This window comes from Peromyscus maniculatus, chromosome 4 (assembly GCF_049852395.1).
Source record: "Peromyscus maniculatus bairdii isolate BWxNUB_F1_BW_parent chromosome 4, HU_Pman_BW_mat_3.1, whole genome shotgun sequence".
NCBI classification, from domain to species: Eukaryota; Metazoa; Chordata; class Mammalia; order Rodentia; family Cricetidae; genus Peromyscus; species Peromyscus maniculatus.
The window spans coordinates 90,982,004-91,001,753 of NC_134855.1; the positions used below are offsets into that span (position 1 = coordinate 90,982,004).

At 38.6% G+C, this 19,750-nt stretch overlaps 1 pseudogene across 1 annotated transcript in view; it reads left to right on the forward strand.

The window, feature by feature from the left end:
* LOC121828995 (formin-1-like) overlaps positions 1 to 14,831 on the forward strand; it is a 57,803-nt pseudogene extending 42,972 nt beyond the window's left edge. Inside the window, exon 4 of the transcript XR_013050641.1 lies at positions 284 to 14,831. The product of XR_013050641.1 is annotated as a formin-1-like (transcript). The remainder of the gene's footprint in view (positions 1 to 283) is intronic.
* The last annotated feature ends 4,919 nt before the right edge of the window (positions 14,832 to 19,750 follow it).

Sequence of the window (19,750 nt, forward strand, 5' to 3'; positions counted from 1 at the left end):
TCAGATTCTAGGGTTCTGTGTACTCCTCATCCAGAATCTCTACATTAAACATATTTGGTATTTTGCAAGACTTTTGTCCCTTAGTTTAGGGTTGTCTTGTCATTTATTGCAGTTTTCTTATGTTATAAAAGCTACATCCTGTCTGAATTAAACTTAGTTGTTTGTAAACACATAAGAAGACATTCAGTTTCTGTTGACTGTGAACCCACTGAGGGACAAGTTCTGTTTTCCATGTGGTATCTTCTTGTAGTTGTTCATGAGCACTGTTTTTACTTTGGCCCAGCCTTCCACTGAGATCTCAAGTAGTACTTTTAGTAACCAATTATAAAAATCACAGGATTTTTTATAGAGATCTCCTGTGCATCTAATCTTATATAAGGGCTTGGAAAGTGGGAGGAGAGTAGGAGTGGGAGCGACCTTGGTTTCTGTCTTAGATAGAATCTCTTAGACTTTGTCCCAAGACATCAAACCCTGTCTTACTGGCTTCTTGAGAAGCATGGAGGAGGAAGAATTCTAGCTAGCACCTTTGATCTATATCTTTTCATACCTTTTCTTCTCTTTGCTTTCCTTCTTTAGCCAGAGTCCTTGTCATTTTTTAGTTACTCCTGCAGTGAGTTCAGCTAGGGAGAATTTTATCTTTCTGGCTGCTTATGTCTTGCTTTTCACATCTCCTCTCACTCAGTCTCAGTAGAGGTCTCAGACAGTAGCAGCTGGCTGTCTGGAGGTAACTCATTTACCATCACCCTACAGTGGTTCTTCATCTGACTCCAACTCCCACCTTTTCCCCAAGTTAGCTATTAACTAGATTGAGTTTATGGTCTGTGGACATGGATTTCCTCTGGAAATAACAACTAGGTTTTTTTTCACTGAAGTGATGAGAGCAAGATAATTGAAAGTCTTTGTTAATTACTCAGGTAAGAGATTAACTCCTCGGGGTTCAGTGTTTGGATTATTTCAGGTTTTCTGTTTTCATTTCTTTTCGATTGAAAGACCTGTTTCTAGTTGGAAGACTCTAGAGTTATAGGCAAGTAGTCAATTCTGTGTAGAAAGTGAAATCCACATGTTACAAGACCTAGCAGTTAAATTCAGTGCCATTTCCAGCCATGCAGGGCATAAGATTAAGGTATCACAAAGGCCATTGAGTCATCTCCTGTTGGCTTTATAAATTTTCTAACTCTTCATCCCATGCCCTGTACACAGGAGTTTCTTACATGTCAACAATATGATTAAGCAGAGTATATACTAAATATGAAAAGTGTCCAGAGTTTTCTTCTCATAGATCCCTCTACTAACCACTTTATACTGGTTTATAGGACTTTACTTTGGTGATAGAAGTGACTGAATGTTTCCAAGCCTTTGAGAAATGTTATTTCCTTAAATTAACTTTGAGAGATTGTTAGATGTGCTAACCTACATAACAGTGTTTTGGGGGCTTAGAATTGGAATCCTTTTTCCTTTTTCTGTTTTCATTTATCTTGATCTAAAAATGAACCCTTTTATGACACAAGTATCACATGACTATTGACTCACCACACTGAGAGAATCTCTAGTCTTCTTTGTATTGTCCAGCAAACATGATTTTTGGTCTGTGGAGTTAGTGTGTCTGGAGTCAGTCTTAGGTGTGATGGAAGCACATGCCTCAAACATAGAGTTTCTGGATTTTGAAATCATTTGACCAATTCTTGTTCTCATAAAAGAAGTAATTAATTTCGGCTCATTTAAAATTGAGAGGCACTCATGTAAAAGAGTATATTGCATCTAATTCTTCTGTCAAAACTTTGGCTTCTCTCTGTGTTTATATTATGTGGATTAGATATGAATTCTTTGCATTTAAACATTGAGGTTTGATGTAATTTGATGAAATTTAAGAAAGTCCCAAACATTAATAGATATATAGACTCATATTTAGCTAACTTCAGAAATTATATAGTACATAGAAAATTAGCTGTAATTGTAAATAGAATAGAGAGATTATACAGAAATTGTATATACCTTATTATATCTATAATATAATAACTGAATTAACAGGAGATATCAAAGGGTCATGATTAAAATTATATGTAGATATGACCTAGTGACCCTACTTTTAAGAACTTAGCTTAAATGAATGTATGTGCCAATATGACTATGTGCACACAGGTAATTTACTGCAGCAATTTAAATTTTTATTGTCATTATTATGACTGTTATTTGTGTACATGTGTGTGATGGAGGTGGTGTGCAGGCATGGAGGTCAGAGCACTGCTTTGTGGTGTCAGTTCTCTGCTTCTACCTTTATGTGGGCTCTAGGAATTGACTTTAGCTCATCAGGCTTGCATGGCAGACACTTTACCTGTTAAGCATCTTGCTGGCTTGTTGCAGTTTTATATTTTCAAAACATCTAGAAAAAAAACTGAATGTCCATCAATGGAGACATGTTTCAATATATTATAACACATTTTTTCTTCTGTAATGTTATGAAACTATCTAAAGTATCAATATAGATTTCTAACAAGTGACAAAATAATATGTTCTTGTTTCTTGTAAAACTATCATCACTTCTTCCCATGTGAAAATACGTGTATTTGGTGTGTGTGTGTGTGTGTGTGTGTGTGTGTGTGTGTGTGTGTGTGTGAATATCACAGAAACAAAGAAAGATTGGTCAGGCTGTTAGCATTCAAAGGGCAAAACAGTTGCAAGTGAGTAATGCACTGGAAAGCAATGTGTAAGAACTGGGTATGTGGGAGCATTCACTTTTCTACTTTGCATATTTTTACATTACTTCCCTAGATGTGGGGTATATATCACTTTTATAATTTTGGAAGAATTATTTTAACCATTTTATTTATTATTTTTACTTGTGTTTGTATGTGTCTTGTAGCTGATGTTTTCCTGGTCCTGCCTGGCCCATGGTCAGGACAAATCTCTCTCATCCGCCAGTCCCGCAGCTGCTCGGACCCAAGCAAACATACAGAGACATATTACTTATAAACTGTATGGCTGTGTGGCTCAGGCTTCTTGCTATCTAGTTCTTATATCTTAAATTAACCCATTTCTATTAATCTATAAGTTGCCACATGGCTTGTGGCTTACTGGTACCTTACATCCTGCTACTCATGGTGGTGGCGACTGGCAGTGTCTCCTGACTCAGCCTTCCACCTCCCAGAATTCTCCTCTCTCTTTGTCCCACCTATACTTCCTGCCTGGCTACTGGCCAGTCAGCACTTTATTTATTAACCAATCAGAGCAGCACATTCAGAACATATAGAACATCCCACAGCACTGTTTCTGTGTGTGTTGGTGTATGCCCATGCCTGTGCCCATGCCCATGTACAGGCCAAAATATACTAAGTGTTCTTCTCTGTCACTCTCCACCTTATTCTCTTGAGACAAGGTTTCTCACTGAATTTGGAGCCAGGCTGGAAGCCCGCAAGCCTCAGTGATCCTCCTGTCTCTGACCACCAGAGTGCTGGGGTTATAGGCACAAATGCAGCCACCCAGTGTTTCATGTGGGTTCTTGGGATTTGAACTCAGGTTCTCATGCTTACGCAGCAAGCTTTCTTACTTACTGAGCTATTTCTCTAATGCCAATTCTACTCATTTTTAATTTATTTTTTCTTTTTAAAATATTTTACTATTTATTTTATGCATCATTATTTTAAAAATTGGGGGAAAAAATCAAACACCAAAATTAACTAGACTCCCAAACTATATATCTCACTGAATTTCTATACAGTTAAAGTAGCCATTTCAAAGGGAATCTTCATACTGAAAGAGCTTCATACTGTGTTTTTATATTTTCTGTATCTAATATATTTTATGTACTTCTCTACCACCAAAATTGAAAAATCCATGACAGCAAAAATGATTAGCTTTTTATCCTACTTCATCACTCATATTCATTGCCTGCATTCAGTCTCTCTTCATCCCCTAATGTCTAGCCTTTTTCTCTTTTTGAAATACTATACTGTGCCCACATTTACATATGTTTATATATACACATATCTTGTTGGCTAGATTCTGCATATGAGGGAGAACATGCTTCTTTCCTTTCTGAGATTGTGTGACTTTGCTTAATACTGTACATTCTCGGTTCATCCATTTTCCTGAACATTTTGTGCTTTTATTTTTCTTTAGAGATGAGTAGTTTGTGTGTGTGTGTGAATGTACATATATGCACCAAATTTTCTTTTTTAAGATTTATTTCATTTTATGTGTATGAGTGTTTTTGCTCACAGATATGTCTGTGCCCTATTTGAGTGCCTGGTACCCATGGAAGTCAGAAGAGAGCATGGGATGCCCTGAAGCCGGAGTTGTGAGCCTCCATGTGGGTTCTTGGCGTTGAACCAAGGTCCTCCACAAGAACAAGGCTCTTAACTGATGAGCTATCTCTCCAGTCACATGTACTAAATTTTCACTATCCATTCATGTGTTGATGGACAACTATGTTGATTCTAGTTCTTTGCTATAGTGAATAATGAACCAATAAACATGTAAGCATCTCAATGGTAGTGTATAGAGTTCTCTGGATATATGCCCAGGAGTAAGAAAAAATGGGCCATATGGTAGTTCTATTTTTAAGTTTTGAGAAATCTCAAAACTGATTCCCACAATGGTTGTATTTACTCCCCACCAACAGTGAATAAGGGTTTCTTTCTCTCTGTATGTTATTAAATGTATTGATGATAGCCATTCTGACTCGGGTAAAGTTGTATTTCAAAGTAGTTCTAATTTGTATTCCCCCAATGGCTAGGGATATTGAACACTTTTTTAAAGACTTATTGGCCATTTCTGCTTCTTTTTGATAAGTGTCTATTCAGATCATCTGCCTTTTTTGATTGGCAGTTTTATTTCCTTGGTGTTTAATTTCTGCAGTTCTTTGTAAATTCCAGTCCCTTGTAAATTAAGTCCCTTGCTTAAGTGTAGATTGTAAAGTTTTTCTCATGTTCTATAGACTGCCTGCTTGCTCTGCTGTTGTTTTCTTTTTCTGCTGTACAGAAACTCTTTCTTCTCATATGGTCCCATCTGTTGATACTTAGTTAGCTCCTACGCTTTTGCTGTTCTAATTTAAAAGTCTGTAGGTAACCCAAACTCTTGAAGGGTATCCCCTGTGTTTCTTCTAGAAATTGCACTTTTATTTCTTTAAGAAAAATCATATATTGTATATGTGATGTGTAGGGGTAGGATTATAGTGAAAACACACTTTTTGTGTTTTCCTGTGCCTTCTAACTCATCACTGAGAATATAGCACTTGTCAAAAAAGGTAAGTATCTGGAGAGCCATGGAGGCAATGCCCTAAAGGGAGTATACTTAGTGGTAAAATTGATGAGAACAGAACAAAATCAGAACCTAACCAAGAGGGCAGTCTAGAGGGGCTCTTGGATTAGACAGAGTTCCAACAGGGAACAGATACCTCCAGGCCTGGAGTAGAGTGAGACAACAGGGAATGGAGTTGTCCCTGGAGCCTGAAGAAGGGGCCAAAAGGAGAGGACTGTGGGAGCCCACAGAGGCTTCCTAGTGAGAACTTACTCAGGGTCAGAGAATCTGGGCTTGCTTTACCCAACAGGGCTACATAACAAGATGATTTGGTCATGGGCATGTTTACCAGGTGTTTGGAAGGGTCTACACTTGGCTGAACAATGTGCTTTGATCTTGGAAGGGGGAGGTCTTTTGCTTCTCTCCTTGGCATATTATAAAAAGCCCTTTTCAATAAAGGACGAGGCTGTTGGATATTGATCCAGGCCCTCCTGAGACTATCCTGTGTCTCTGCCTTTCTTCTTGTTGGTTAGGTCTCTCTGATATTTCCTCATTCCTCTCTTCTCCACTGAAGAACACTTCAAAAGGAGGACCATGTGGTAGGAGCAGTAGATAGCCTGACCTGACTTTCTGAAGTAGCTAAGCAAAAGACCAAATGTAAGGGAACCAGTAAGCTTCTGGTTATGGGCTGCAAGGTCTGCCCTCCAGGGCCCAGCCACGGAAACCGGATGAGTGGGAGACTTGGTGATGCAGGTGAACTGCCTGCAGCACAAAGACCAAGAAAAGACTCACTTGTAATTGCCTTAGAGGAAGCCGTTTCAGTAGAATGATCTGCTTGTACATAGGTGGTAAACAGCTGTGATTAAGGGGTGCTGGCCAAGTAGGAATGGTGGCTAAAGTTTCCCCCTAAAATACCAGTGATTAGATGTGGAAAGACAGAATGGTATTTAGATGACCACAGAGTGAATACAAAGATGGAGGAACAGGGCGTGGGCATATATATATTTACAGAACAATGGTCATCTTGGTGGTAAGTGTCTACTGTAGTGTTTCCTTCCTTTTCATATTTTATGGCTCTATGTTGAATCAAGTTGACTGTCTCTTTCATTGTCAAGAGTTCACACAGAAAAAAAGTAAATAATTAGAAGACCTTCTTGTGTAGTTTTTGGTCCATAGATTCAAAAAGAAATTATCTATTTTTTTAGAGACTGGAGCTCATGTTCTCAACAATGATTGGTATTGTTGTGTTTGCTTTTTTCTTTTTTGAGAACATAGAATTAAATCTGTCTTACCCAGTTAGCTCAAATTAAGAATAGCTGATCAGTATATGAAACAATCTACCAATAAACAATTTGTATTATAAGGTCAATTTCCATACACAGTAAGTGATGGGTATTTCTCTCATTCACTTTTGTTTTTGGAAAAGGGATATGCTTCAGAGGTTCAGGCTGTTTGTGGCCATGAATGTCTTTCCTGTACTGTGGTTGTGTTGTGCTGTGAGGACAACACCCTCTAATAAATGGTGCTTCATTTGTCTCTTTTCTGTTCTTGGATTCAGAGTTAAAGCAAGATGGCAGTCTGTGGTGTTAGACTTGCAAAGCCATCTAAATAATTCCAAAGATGATAGAAATGGCAGAATTAGCATCATGGTTAAAAGTCAAAGCTACTTGGGCTGGAGAAATGGCTCAGAAGTTAAGAGCACTAGCTGCTCTTCCAGAGGTCCTGAGTTCAATAGTTCAATTCCCAGCAACCACATGGTGGCTCACAACCATCAATAATGAGATCTGGTGCCCTCTTCTGGTGTGCAGGCATATATGCAGGCAGGACACTGTATACATAATAAGGAAATAAATCTAAAAAGAAAAAGAAAAAAGAAAAAAGAACCAAGAGTATTTTTTTTAAAGTAAAAGCTACTAAAAATTCAAAAAGAAAAAAATAAGTGGGTTGTGGTAGTTTGAATGAAACTAGCCCCTGTAGGCTCTAGGGAATGGCACTATTTGAAAGGATTAGGACATGTGGCCTTATTGGAGGAAGTATGGCCTTGTTGGAGGAAGTGTGTCACTGGTGTTGGGCTTTGAGGTTTCAGAAGCTCAAGCCAGGCCCAGTGGCTCACTTTCTTTATTCCTGCTGATCCAGATATAGAACTATTAGCTACCTTTCCAGCGGCATGTCTGCATGCTGCCATGCTTCCCGACATCATGATAATGGACTAAACCTCTGAAACTGTAAGCCAGCCCTAATTAAATGTTTTCCTTTATAAGAGTTGCTGTGATCATGGTGTCTTGTGAAAAGAAACCCTAACTAAGACATAGGTATTAAACTTTAAAGAAGTTTAATGTGTGTTTATCGATATGTGTATGTATGTATATATGTACACACACACACACACACACACACACACACACACACACACACACACATAACCATGCTTCCAGATTGTAATTGATTGAGACATCTACAAACTCATACTATTGAGCCTGTGGCCACATGCCTTTAATCCTAGCACTTGGGAGGTAGAGGCAGATAGATCACTGTGATCTGTAGGCTGTAGGCCAGCCTGGCCTATATAGTGAGTTCCAGGCCAACCAGAACTACATAGTGAGACCCTGTCTGAAAACAAATAACTCAAACCAACAACATGAAACACCTCAAACTTTTGAACCTATAAGTGAATTACAAGCATTTTATCTAATTGATGAAGCTGAATATTAAATATTGAAGATATATGTTTTATCCCATTCCTTTTGCATTCTCCTAATGAGGGTGTTTTTTTAGAATAATGAAAACATTAGCTACCACTCTGGACCCACTTTCCTTATCTTAATAACTGTTATTATGTAATAACATTTTTTGTTGTACTGATTTCACCTGATTTTTGCTCGGTTCTACTAAATAATTACCTTTTAAAAAATAGAATCTTGCTATGTAGATCAGGGTGGGCTCAAACTCAGCATTCTCTTGTGCTGGGATTGTAGGCCTGAATCAACACACCCAGCAGAGTAATTCATAGATAGAAGTTAAACCATATTGAGTGGCCCCTGGAATATGAAGCTTGGGCATGCCATCAGCCTAAAGTTCCTCTGCATGTCCTGGCAATGCAGGCTCCTGTCACAGTGTGTTGTGGAGTTTCTCCACTCCCACAGAGGTCTGTGAGTTATTCTCATCTGTATAATTTTTCCCAGCATTTCAAGCCTGATTCTTTCTGTGGGACCCAGATCCTTACAGGAAAGGGTTGGAACTAGGTTAGAATTAGAATTCAGACATGTAGAAGACACAGATGGGTTTGTAGGGTCCTTGTATGACAGTTGGTAATAGAAAGGATCACTGCACAATGGGAAGAGTACTGTGAGAGAAGTTGGCCAAGTATCTGGGCAGACATTCCCTGCCCCTGGGAAGACTAGCTCTGTCTCTACAGAGAAGGGAGTTTGGGAGGAATGGAGGCATGATGTTTGTTGTGAGAAGCCCAACAGCTTGTAGTGTGAAAACCAGAGACAAGCAGGACTCTTTCTGATAAGCAATAAGCTGAGACTCCGTGGCAGAAGCTGTTGGTACCCCAAGAAGGACAATGTGACTGAACAGAACAGCAGGCCCCCAAAAGGTGGATCCAGGCATCCGTGTGGAGAAGAGGCTGTGGAGTGGATCTGCTGTCATGCTAGCGATGAAGCAGGACTTAAAGCCTTGTAACAATTGTATTCCTAAGACAGTAAGTTGTATCATCCAAGTTGCATATATTTCTTCCTAAGCCATGATACCTTTGTTCGTTGTGAACTTAAGTTAATGTTCTGCATCTGAGTTTTTGGTTTAGAAGAGCTGCCAAATTGCCCAGTGAGTTGCTGAAGCCACAGGCTTCCAGACTATCCCAGAGGAGTTGTGGAAAGTAAATAACATGTGCAACTTGAGGCTCCCTTCCATTCTCCCTAGAATTCAGAGCTGTCTGGGCATGTCTGTATAATTAGAAGGTTGGGCCCATCAAGAGTCTAGTCCTTGAATCCGCAGAGGAATATCACAAGACACAGCTCACCTGAAAGAAGGGAGGAGTTGAGGCACTTTGGAGACTGCCAGCTTCGCTGGGAAGGATAAGTCTGAAAGCAATATGACTCATGTCCCTCAGATCTTCTAGCCCCTGGGCTCCTAGGAAGCTCAAGTCTGCATCCTAGGAAGAGAAAACAACAAAGGATAGGGTCACTATTTAAAGTAACGCTACTAAAGTTTCTTTGGGACACCGAGGATGCAGTCTGTGTAGCAGAATGTACTAATATGGATGCAGGGTCTCTACCGGGGGAGCTTTTGAAGCAGCGTGACAGGCGTGATACAGTAGGGTGAACTAGATTTTATCTTTTCCTAAGGAGAAGTGGGATATGTAGGCAGCTGTGCCTTGAGCAATCCATCTGGCTCCTTTGATTGGAGCAAAACTTTGTGCCAATTTTGTCAGCAACAAGAGGCACCTTAAGCAACCAGAAAGCAAGAGAACAGTGCCTGTGAGGTTGTGTATTACATCCCTGGGTTCCTATGATTTCTAGAAGGGTCCAGGAGGAATTGGCACATCTGTAGTGGGGGGGCAATCCCAAAGATGGGTCTAGGCAGCTTATTTTGCACCTTAATATCCCCCTAACTGCATTTGTTAGAAAGACTAATATCAAATCCAGAACGTTCTCTTGTGAACCCATGACATAGTGTCATTGAAAATACTTCATAAATCACTAGGAAATGTAGCTTTATTATAATTACAGGTTACTGTCAGCCTATGGGGCTAGAAAGGACTTGAACAGTCCATCATTTGTTGCTGTTCTCCAGGGATAAAATGATACTGCAAATAATACTTTAGAACCAGTTACTCTGTGTAAAGTGGTTTCTTTGTTCAGGATTAATTCGGCTACATTTGTTTCTAGTTCTGTATCATGTTACCATGTGTTGTATTGTATTGTATTGTTTTTGAAACAGGGTCTCACTTTGTAGCCCAGACTGGCCTTAAACTCATGGTAATCCTCCTGCCTCAGATTCGTGAATATTGATTGGTCTTTCAGGTGTGGAGTCACTCATAGTTGGCTTGCTTCTGTTTTTTAAGGTATTGGTTTATGTGATAACTTTGTCTCTTTTGTACAGGCTAATATTGGATTTTCTAACAAATCTGTAAATATTTTAAGGAAAGGGGTTATTTATATATGATGTCTCTGATGTATTTGCATAAAGCCTGGTTTAAAATGGTTTACAGTATTCTTTTAAATTAATTCTGGTGTCAAATTTTAATTAAATCACAAAGGAACTAAATTGAATATTCAATTACTAATATTGCAATATAGAATAAATTATGAGATAGCAAAAAACAAGATAAATAAAAGCCTTTTTTCCTCCTACTAATTATATATGGATTATATTTTCTCTCTTGAAAGCATTCTCAATCTCTACAACTATCATCTATCCAGTTCCTCCTGATTTCTGTGTTACTTTGTCAAGATGATGGGCTTCAGCCTTCACCTGCCTGTGTCCCTTCATAATAACATGCATCTTATTGTAAAAGTCCTCATTACTATATCTGTTAGAAGCCCCACCAGACTCTTTGGATTTATGATTCTCATTTCCTTAATGGTTGGTCAACATGTGCTGATGTTTTTACATGTGCTTGTTGAGTTTGATCAACAGCAACCTTCCAACTTCCAGTGAGCAGGCAGTTGACTGACATCACCACAAATGTGATGGCCTGCGGTAACTTCTGTGATGACACAAGAGTGAAGGAAGTTTGAAACTGTGATCGAGTGGCTTTAATTTGTCTAGACCGTGACTAGGAGGGATGGCACATTACCCTTTGGAGTATTTAGACATATGGTTGGAGATTCCTTCCGCTGACTCCCACGAGGGGAGTAGGATTGGTTTGCCTCCGTCCTGTCCCATTACTACCAAGAACTTGTTCAGCTGTTGTTAGAACACAAAGGAATTGAAGCTAATGTTCCTCTTATAAAAAGATTCTCCTCAAAGTGAGCACTGCTATTACATATATGTAAAATCAATTTGAATATCTGAAACATTCTTTGTACTCAGTATTTCATTAAATGGTGAATGAGTAGATGGATGAATGATGTAACATCTTGTCTGCAAACCAGCAATGGGGACAGTTGTTTTCCATTTGTCCCAAGTTAAACAGAATGAAACTGCTTCATGCTCTATCATGTGATTGCCATTGGTATTAGACACTGTTACAATCTTATAACAATTTACCCCTGAAAGGGTTTAAGATGTCTAGGGCCCACAGAAGGTGAGAATGCAATTAAATGAAAAGGGTACTCAAAGTGAAGCCTTTTGTGTGATAACTTTATCAGAGCAGATCTTAAATTTTATAATGAAACTTAACTTTATTGTCAAAGCCAGGGGTAGCCAAGTGATCAAACATCATAGAAACCAGAGGCATTGAATGTTTCATGTGTTTCACTGGTCACAGATTAACTGTGTTGCATTATGCATGATCAAAGGCTGGCACCTTTGCACCTTGCCTTGCATGAGCTGTGCTTTATGACCCACGTCCATGAACTAGAAGGCTGGGCAGATGCCTGTTGGTACTCTTGGCTGTGATCCAGGGCTGTCTGCAAAGCTCATCTGATGAGTGCCTAATGCCCACCATTGGAGCTCATGTTCTGTGTGAAAGCATTGTGCTAGGTAACTTGCTACCATGCAACCATAAGCTGAGATTATGTGACTGACTTCCAAAAGCTACCAGCAAAACTCACTCTAAGATTATCTATACATATAATCACACTGGTCTGCCTGTAAAGTTCCTGTTATCACCCAGCAAAGCAAGATTTTTATAGAATTCTGAAAGTGGAAGCTGAAAAGAAGACAGGAAAGGAAGGGATGAACCTGGACAATGGCCTGAAAATTTGAGTGTTAAGAAATGGAGAAGTGTGATAGGGACTGGAGAGATGGCTCAGAAGTTAAAAGCACTGGTTGTTCTTCCAGAGGTCCCGAGTTCAAATCCCAGCAACCACGTGGTGGCTCACAACCATCTGTAATGAGATCTGGTGCTGCCTTCTGGCCTACAGGCATACATGCAGGCAGAACATAATAAATACATCTTTAAAAAAAAAAAGAAATGGGGAAGTGTGAGAGCCCCAAGGACTCTCTCTTCATTACATCTGCAGAATTCCTTTAGTTTTGCTACAGCACATAACTCAATCACGGAGGATATGGTAGGCTACTATGTTCATAGCTTCTGCTTTCACTGAAGAAGAGGGAGTTATTCTGGGTGTGTACACAGGAATCTTGAGATCTTAAAGTCCTCCCTAACATGGTGAGCTTCCATAGTCTAGGGCTTATCATTTCCTCTCTGGTCTTGTCTTCTGCTTCTACTATCAAAACCTTTTCCCCACAGCTTTTCCTGAGGTAACTATAATAGGTTGCCTCCATTTCTGGACCATGCTAATCATAACATATTAGTGTGACAGTATGCTAGAGATAAATATTTTGTATCAAATTCTGGCTCTACCTCAAGCTATAAAGTTTGTAACTCTTCTACTTTTTTATCTGTAAATCAGAATGATACACACACACACACACACACACACACACACACACACACACACACACACACCCCTACGTGTGTACTGAAGAGCTTGGTTTAGTTTTTAACATATACTTCTCCAAAAATTGTGCTCACTTCGGCAGCACATATACTTCTCCAAAAATATTTAGGTCACTAATTTGAAAAGTATTAAAATTTTTGTACACTTATTCTTTTCCTGTTCTTAACCTTTCTCACATAAAACTTCAAACTTTGTATGTGTTGAAGAGCTGGGAGAAGGGAATATTGGAAGCCCCTATGTTTAAAACTTTTCTCTAAATATAAAGTTATTTCAGTATAATACATCATTTTTCATTCTTCCTGTCCTGTCTTCTCCATTATAAAACTTCTGATTTCTCTCATTGTAGGATAAGCAATAACTCAATGACACATACAACAACCAGTAATTGGCAGAATTTAATTTAGACATTCTGATTTCAAGACAGAGGTTTAGTGATATAGTATTGAACCTGCCGCCTCCCAAGACAGGGTGTCTTCCTCAACCCAGCTCAAGTGAACAACTGTGTGGATTGTGGCTTGCTTAGCCAACACTGGGGGAAGTGACCGAAAGGCAAGTGAGTCTTCAGAAGGCAGAGCTCTTCCTCTGGAAGAAAAAACAGTCCAAAGGTCATAAAGACACGAGTTTTCTCCACAAATACAGGGGCTAAGATTGAGCAGCTTGTGCAGCGATGAGGTTGGCACAGTTTCCTGACAAAGGCTGTTTGTGAGTCTGGTGATACATCATCACATGATTTTTGTTAAGACATTTGTTCTTAAGGAAATCAGGAAGATGGCAGCACAATGACAGGACTGTGGCTTGTTAAAGACAAGCTGCAGATGTGTGGTTGTGATTGTGATGTTTTAATGCTTTTAGTAGATGAAATCTGATAGCTCAAACATATTTGCTAATAACATAAAGCTAATATAAACACTATATACTAGCATGCTAATGTGTACTTGAATCCTATTTGGAACAGTAGCATCTTGTACTGTATGGCAGCAACTGGCCAGAATGGCTACTATTATGACCATCTAAAAAATTATGACAACAGCAGCAAATGACAGACAGGAAAAAGTTCAGCAAGACTCTTTGCCTTCCCATATGAAAGCAATGTACAAGGATTATCAGTGAGATAATAAAAAACAAGAAACATATTTATACTCACAGTGTACAAGTTCCTAAATCTGATGAGACCTATAACAGTTACTCAAAATATTTACATATAGCTAAGTGATAATTCAATTATTTGCTGAGCATAGCTCTTTATCATTTCCCTAATAAAATATTTTGGTGTAAAAGATTTTCAATTTACTTAATATAGCCATATGTTAGTATAACATGCTATTATCTTATGAAATGATATATGGGATTATTATGACTGCAGGTGACAAATTCAAAAATAGCAATCACTTTTCAATTATTCTTGTGATTTCTGAGGCCTCTGGGCCATGGGGACCCAAAGTTGAGTAGACATTCTCTGCAGACTATATCTTTGGAAGTCCAGCATATTTTCTCAGCCACCAGAAGCATTATTTATATTTATCCCCCTCCTAGTTAGTTTTAACTGTCTGCTGACATAGCCTAATGTTATCTGACAGAAGTCTCAATTGAGGAATTCCCTGGATCAGACTGGCCTATGGACATATCTATGAAGGATTGTATTGATTGCTAATTGAGGTAGAAGGGACCAGCCAACTGTGGGCAGCACCATTCCCAGGTCATCCCAGGCTGTATAAGATCATGAGCATGAGCAAGCCAGCAAACATCATTCCTCCATAGTTTCTGCTTCAAGTTCCTGCTTGAGTTTCTGCCCTGACTTCTTAATTCACATGGTTTGTGGCTGAAGGTATGAACTAAATAAATCCTTTCCTCTCCTAAGCTGCTTCTGGTCAGAATGCCTTAAATAAACTTGTACACTGTGAGTATAAATATGTTTTTTTATTTTTTATTATCTCACTAATAATCCTTTTGCATTGCTTTCATATGGGAAGGCATAGAGTCTTGCTAATAAACTGGTGCTTATCATAGCGTGTGTTGTGTGTGTGTGTGTGTGTGTGTGTGTGTGCGCGCGTGCGCGCATGCATGGGCATGGGCATGTAGATGCCAGAGGTCAAATCTCATGTCTTCTTCTATTGCTATCTACCTTTCTGTTTGAAGCAGGATCACTCACTAAACTTGGAGTTTACTGATTGGCTAGCAAAGCCTAAGGATCCACCTGTTTCTACTTCTCACTTTGCTAGTATTAAAGGCATGAGTCATCAAACCTGGTCTTTTGTGTGAGTGCTGGGGATCCAAACTCAGATTCTCTCACTTGTATAGCAGATACTTTACCAACAAAGCTGTCTCCCGGCCACCTGGGTGGCTTTGATTGAAAGAGAGGACTCACCAGTTCCAAGTGGCTTTTCTATAATGTCACATTCTTCAAGATGGGGGCTGACAGCACAGATGCTGTCATGATTACTTTGTTTTCTTTTTTGATATACATCCTAATGTCATTATAAGATTAGTTCTATTTGTGAAGGGCCCCTAATTGATCACCATGCCCAGTGTATCATGCATTTAAATGTGGTCCCCACACTCAAATTAATTAAAATGGCTCAGCAGATAACTTGGTTCTTTTTTTTCCATTGGCAGAACAAAATAGGTTTGTCATTCAGCGCTTCTCTTTTGAATGTATTACTGCCTGGTGGTAACATTGGGCTTATTTTTAATCCTAAAAAAATTAGATGAATATATTTTTCCTGAGACATAAACTATGTTGACATATTTAAAAAAAAAAAAGGCCACCCTCAGGTATAAGTTATTGGAAGCACATACCCTCAAGGAATTTCAACAATTTCTAATTTCTTTTTCTAAAGCCAATGACAGTTCTCCAAGCTCCACCTATAATTTAGCTGGCAATAGTTGTCCCTTCTAGTGATTATAAAATATTGTTGAGGGGATCCCTAGGCTAGTCCCTTCATATTGAAGAAAATGAAAAGCAAAGTTCTACCCACATGTGATGTTGAGTGACAGGATATGCTAGGCCTTCCAACATCAGTCTTGGTGTTCTCCTTTCTTGATAGGATGCTATTACTACTGGTTTATAGATAACCCGAAGTGTATATGGTTCTTCAGTGACTTTGAGTTTGTACTATAATAGGTATCTAAGTGTTTACTTTCAATCTTAAATTTCCTCTATAAGAAATTTCTTTAAAAATATTTTTAATGTATATGGGTAGTATGCCTAAATATATGTCTGTGCTGCATGTGTGTGCCTGGTGCCCTGGGAGGCAAGAAAAAGGTGTTGGGAGCTGCCATGTGGGGGTTGGGAATCAAACCCAGGCCCTCGAAGAAGAGCAACCAGTGCTCTTAAGCTCTGAACCATCTCTCCAGCCCTAAAAGCAATTTGTTGATGCCCTTAATATTATCAAAAATTAACCACTATTAGCACCTACACCCAATGGGATAAGCAACTTTCACAGTAAACCATTCCGACTTTGACTCAATATGGATTAAGGGGCAAGGTTTTGAAAAAAAAAATGTTTTTTGTTCAGTACTTAAATCATCACTTATATTTAAATTCTAAGTGTAATACATAGTCATTGAAATACTACTTGCAATATTCCTGGACTACTTCTTGCCAATTGTCAAATGAGAAGCTTATAATGAATCTCTGAGGACAGTGACTCTTTGAGGCTAGTCTGGTTCTAAGCCTCTGAATTCTCTAATTTTAATAACAAAGTATTCACTAAGACTCTGTTCATTTTCCACAGTGAACTGATGCCTGGAAGGTGAGTTTAAGAAATAAATGGGTTTTCTGTTCTTTATTATGGCTCATTTGTCGCTCTTGAGAAAGTAATATCTGATTTTGATACTACATGGTCATTCTGGAAGGTTCCTAAGAATCTCCTTCACTAACTGCCTTCTATGTGTGTTTCTATCTTTCATTCTCTTGGTGGACTATACTCTTTTTAAATTTAAAAAGTTGTAGTTGCTTAAACTGTATGGTTTTTCTATGCTTGGTTAGATGGTGGGTGGAGGAGGCATCACAGAATGAAGCAAAGTAGAATTCTGCTGCTGAGATGTAACACACATTATAGAAAGCCTCTTCAGTTTCAGTTTTCTCTCTGCTGGGAATAACCAAATGAACATCACAGAGTTCTTAAGAAGAGTCCATAAGATGGTCATCACAGTGTCAGTCAGTCATACTGTCAGGGTGTGCCAATAGGAACAACTCCTAACAGCATTTCTGCTTCAATTGCTGCCACAGTGTACTACTCCTGTTGATTTTGTGAAAGCATTAACTAGTTAGCTGGTAACCCTGAGGATGTGTTTTCAAAGAACTTAGATTTTGATTGGATATTGAAGGCAGTCATAAATTAGATGTGTCAGCAAAGATAAGAGTTATGCTTCGGATTTCTACAATAATTTCTCTGCTTTTCTTCCCTGCCACTCTTATCTAAGAGAATGCATAGCAAATGGGTTGCTGGAGTTGGCTGAAAGTACTCAAAAACACCAATGTATGGGTTCAAAGGGCCTGCAATCTGTAAATTGCATTTCTGTAGTCTAGAGCTATGCTTTTCCTCCCTTGTCTGTACTCTCAGCCTGTAACCTGAGATAGTGAACAACAGATAGTGAACATTTCATACAGCATTTGAGATGAAGCAGACTCCCTTCTAAATGGTGGTGGTGATGATTTGGTGCGGAGGATTGCACATGTAGAAACTGGTCCAGCCTTTATTCATATTTCAGATACGAAGGAGTTACTGAACCATGGAAGTTGGAATGAGACCATGGTGAAGCCTAGCCACAATATCTAAATAATGATTGAAGAAGTAGATTCCAGGTCAGACTTAACCAAAGCTCATAATGTTCTCATAGACAGCAAACAAAAGCATTCATAAAGAAAATATAAAGATTTTATTTTTATCAAAATCTAGAGTATCATTCACCATGTATATTTTGTTTCAAATCATCTGCCTAGGTAATCTCCACTGAACTGTATATAGTTGCTTAATTTCAAATAATATTTGTTGCTGTTATAAGTTCATAAGTTAAAGAATAGTTTCTGCCATGGACTTTGTTATTATAGACTAAGAGGCCTTATCTCATTGTTCTAACAAGAGTTTCACACCTAGAATTAGTAGATACAGAATAACCATTACCTTTTAACAGAATGCCGTTTTACTGAGAAAACTTTATGCATTCTACTAATACCAACTTAAAACATATTAAAATGTGCTAATAACAAAATAATTTTCATCTGCTAGTACTATTTTAAGTACTATTCAACAAATACTAACTTTACATCATTGAAGGATTTTATGCCTACAGAAGAAAATCCTTATCTAAAATTAACTTTTCCATCAATGTCCTGGAATTACTCAGACTCATATATTACAGTCAGAAGTTATTTTTTAATGTTGTCAAAATTATACTTTAGCACTCCCAGTTACATCCCTCCCACATTTGCTAGGTGGCATGTCCTTTCTTTCTCTCCCATTCTCCAAATCACCACGAAAAGAGATTGGAAGAATCCATTTATTGTTAATTGGTTGACTGCCAGAGTCCTACTCTTCTATTCTCCCATGTATTGTGAAAAACAACAAGGTTCAGAAGACAGAGTGATTGAGAGACATGAGGATTTACCATTTGTTATAGCATCTTGTCTTTGCAAACCTGATTACATAGGATTACACTTTACTCCAGGGCTCTGAGCCTTGCCCACCAGAGTGGGTTCAGAAATTAAATGCTCTGCAGGGAAACTTTTGTGCAGTCTAGTTTTGGTTTAGGTTTGGCTTCTGCATTATATTTTTTTGCATAAAACAAAAGCTCAATTGTATACTTACATTTTTATTATTGAGAAGTTCAGCTGGTCAAATAGATCATTTTCTTGCATCTACTCTGCCATCTATAATTTAACAACTTAAAAGATCATCTGTGCTTTTAGGTTTTCTGTGGGGGCCCACAGAGGATCCCTAGTAATACCTTACTCAAGGTCAGAAAGTCTGAGCTTGCTTTACTCAGCAGGGCTGCATAATATGATGATTTGGCCAAAGGCATGGTTACCAGGTATTTTGAAGAGTCTATACTTGTTGATACTTCATACCTCAACCCTCAAAGGGGGAGGTCTTTTGTCCCTTTTCTTGCTGATGTATAAAAAGCTCATCATGATTAAACTCAGGGTGACTGGGTATTGACCCAGGGTCCTCCTGAAGCTATCCTGTCTCTCTCTCTTTCTCATCGTCTCCATCTATATTTCTATCTAATATTCCCTCATTCCTCATTCTTCCCCCCAAGAATCCTTCGACAGGTTGGGGCTGGTCTCCTACAGTTTCCAGCAGGAGAATTTATCCTCAAAAAGTCTCCGGGTTAGCTCATTCTGGCTACTGGTCACTTTCATCCATTAGATCCCATTTCCTTCCAAGACATCATGTTTTGCTTTTCCTCAGCTATCAGGAACAGTGAGGGAGCTACCCTGCCACTGGGGAGTTATGCTTACTGCTATCAGCTGAAGGCCAGGTCTATTGGGACTGGGGTAGCTATAAGTGATTTTCAGAGCAGAGAGCAGTCTTAATTCTGGACAAACTTGATCCTTTTCTTCTTTTGGATTAAGTGTAGAAACTGACTCAGTGTCATCAAGAACAGACTGGGCATCAGGTTTGTGATTTAGCCATATGAGAAATGTGAAATATTATAAAGGACATGGATGGCTTTTTAATTGTTTAAAAATAGATATAGATCTTAAAATATATATTCCAAATATTTCTTTGTGAGAAGATTTAAACCTTGATTTTAAACATGCACAGCCCAAGCCATGGAATATTCTTTAAAAATCAAAAAAATGAAAATAAAACATAAAAATTAAAAAAAAATAAAAAACAAACCCAAACCTCTTTTAAACAGAGCAGGTGTCTTCCAGCTATTTATAAAATTGACAAACACAAAGTGAAAAAGAAAAGGCATCCCTTATATGTTCTCTG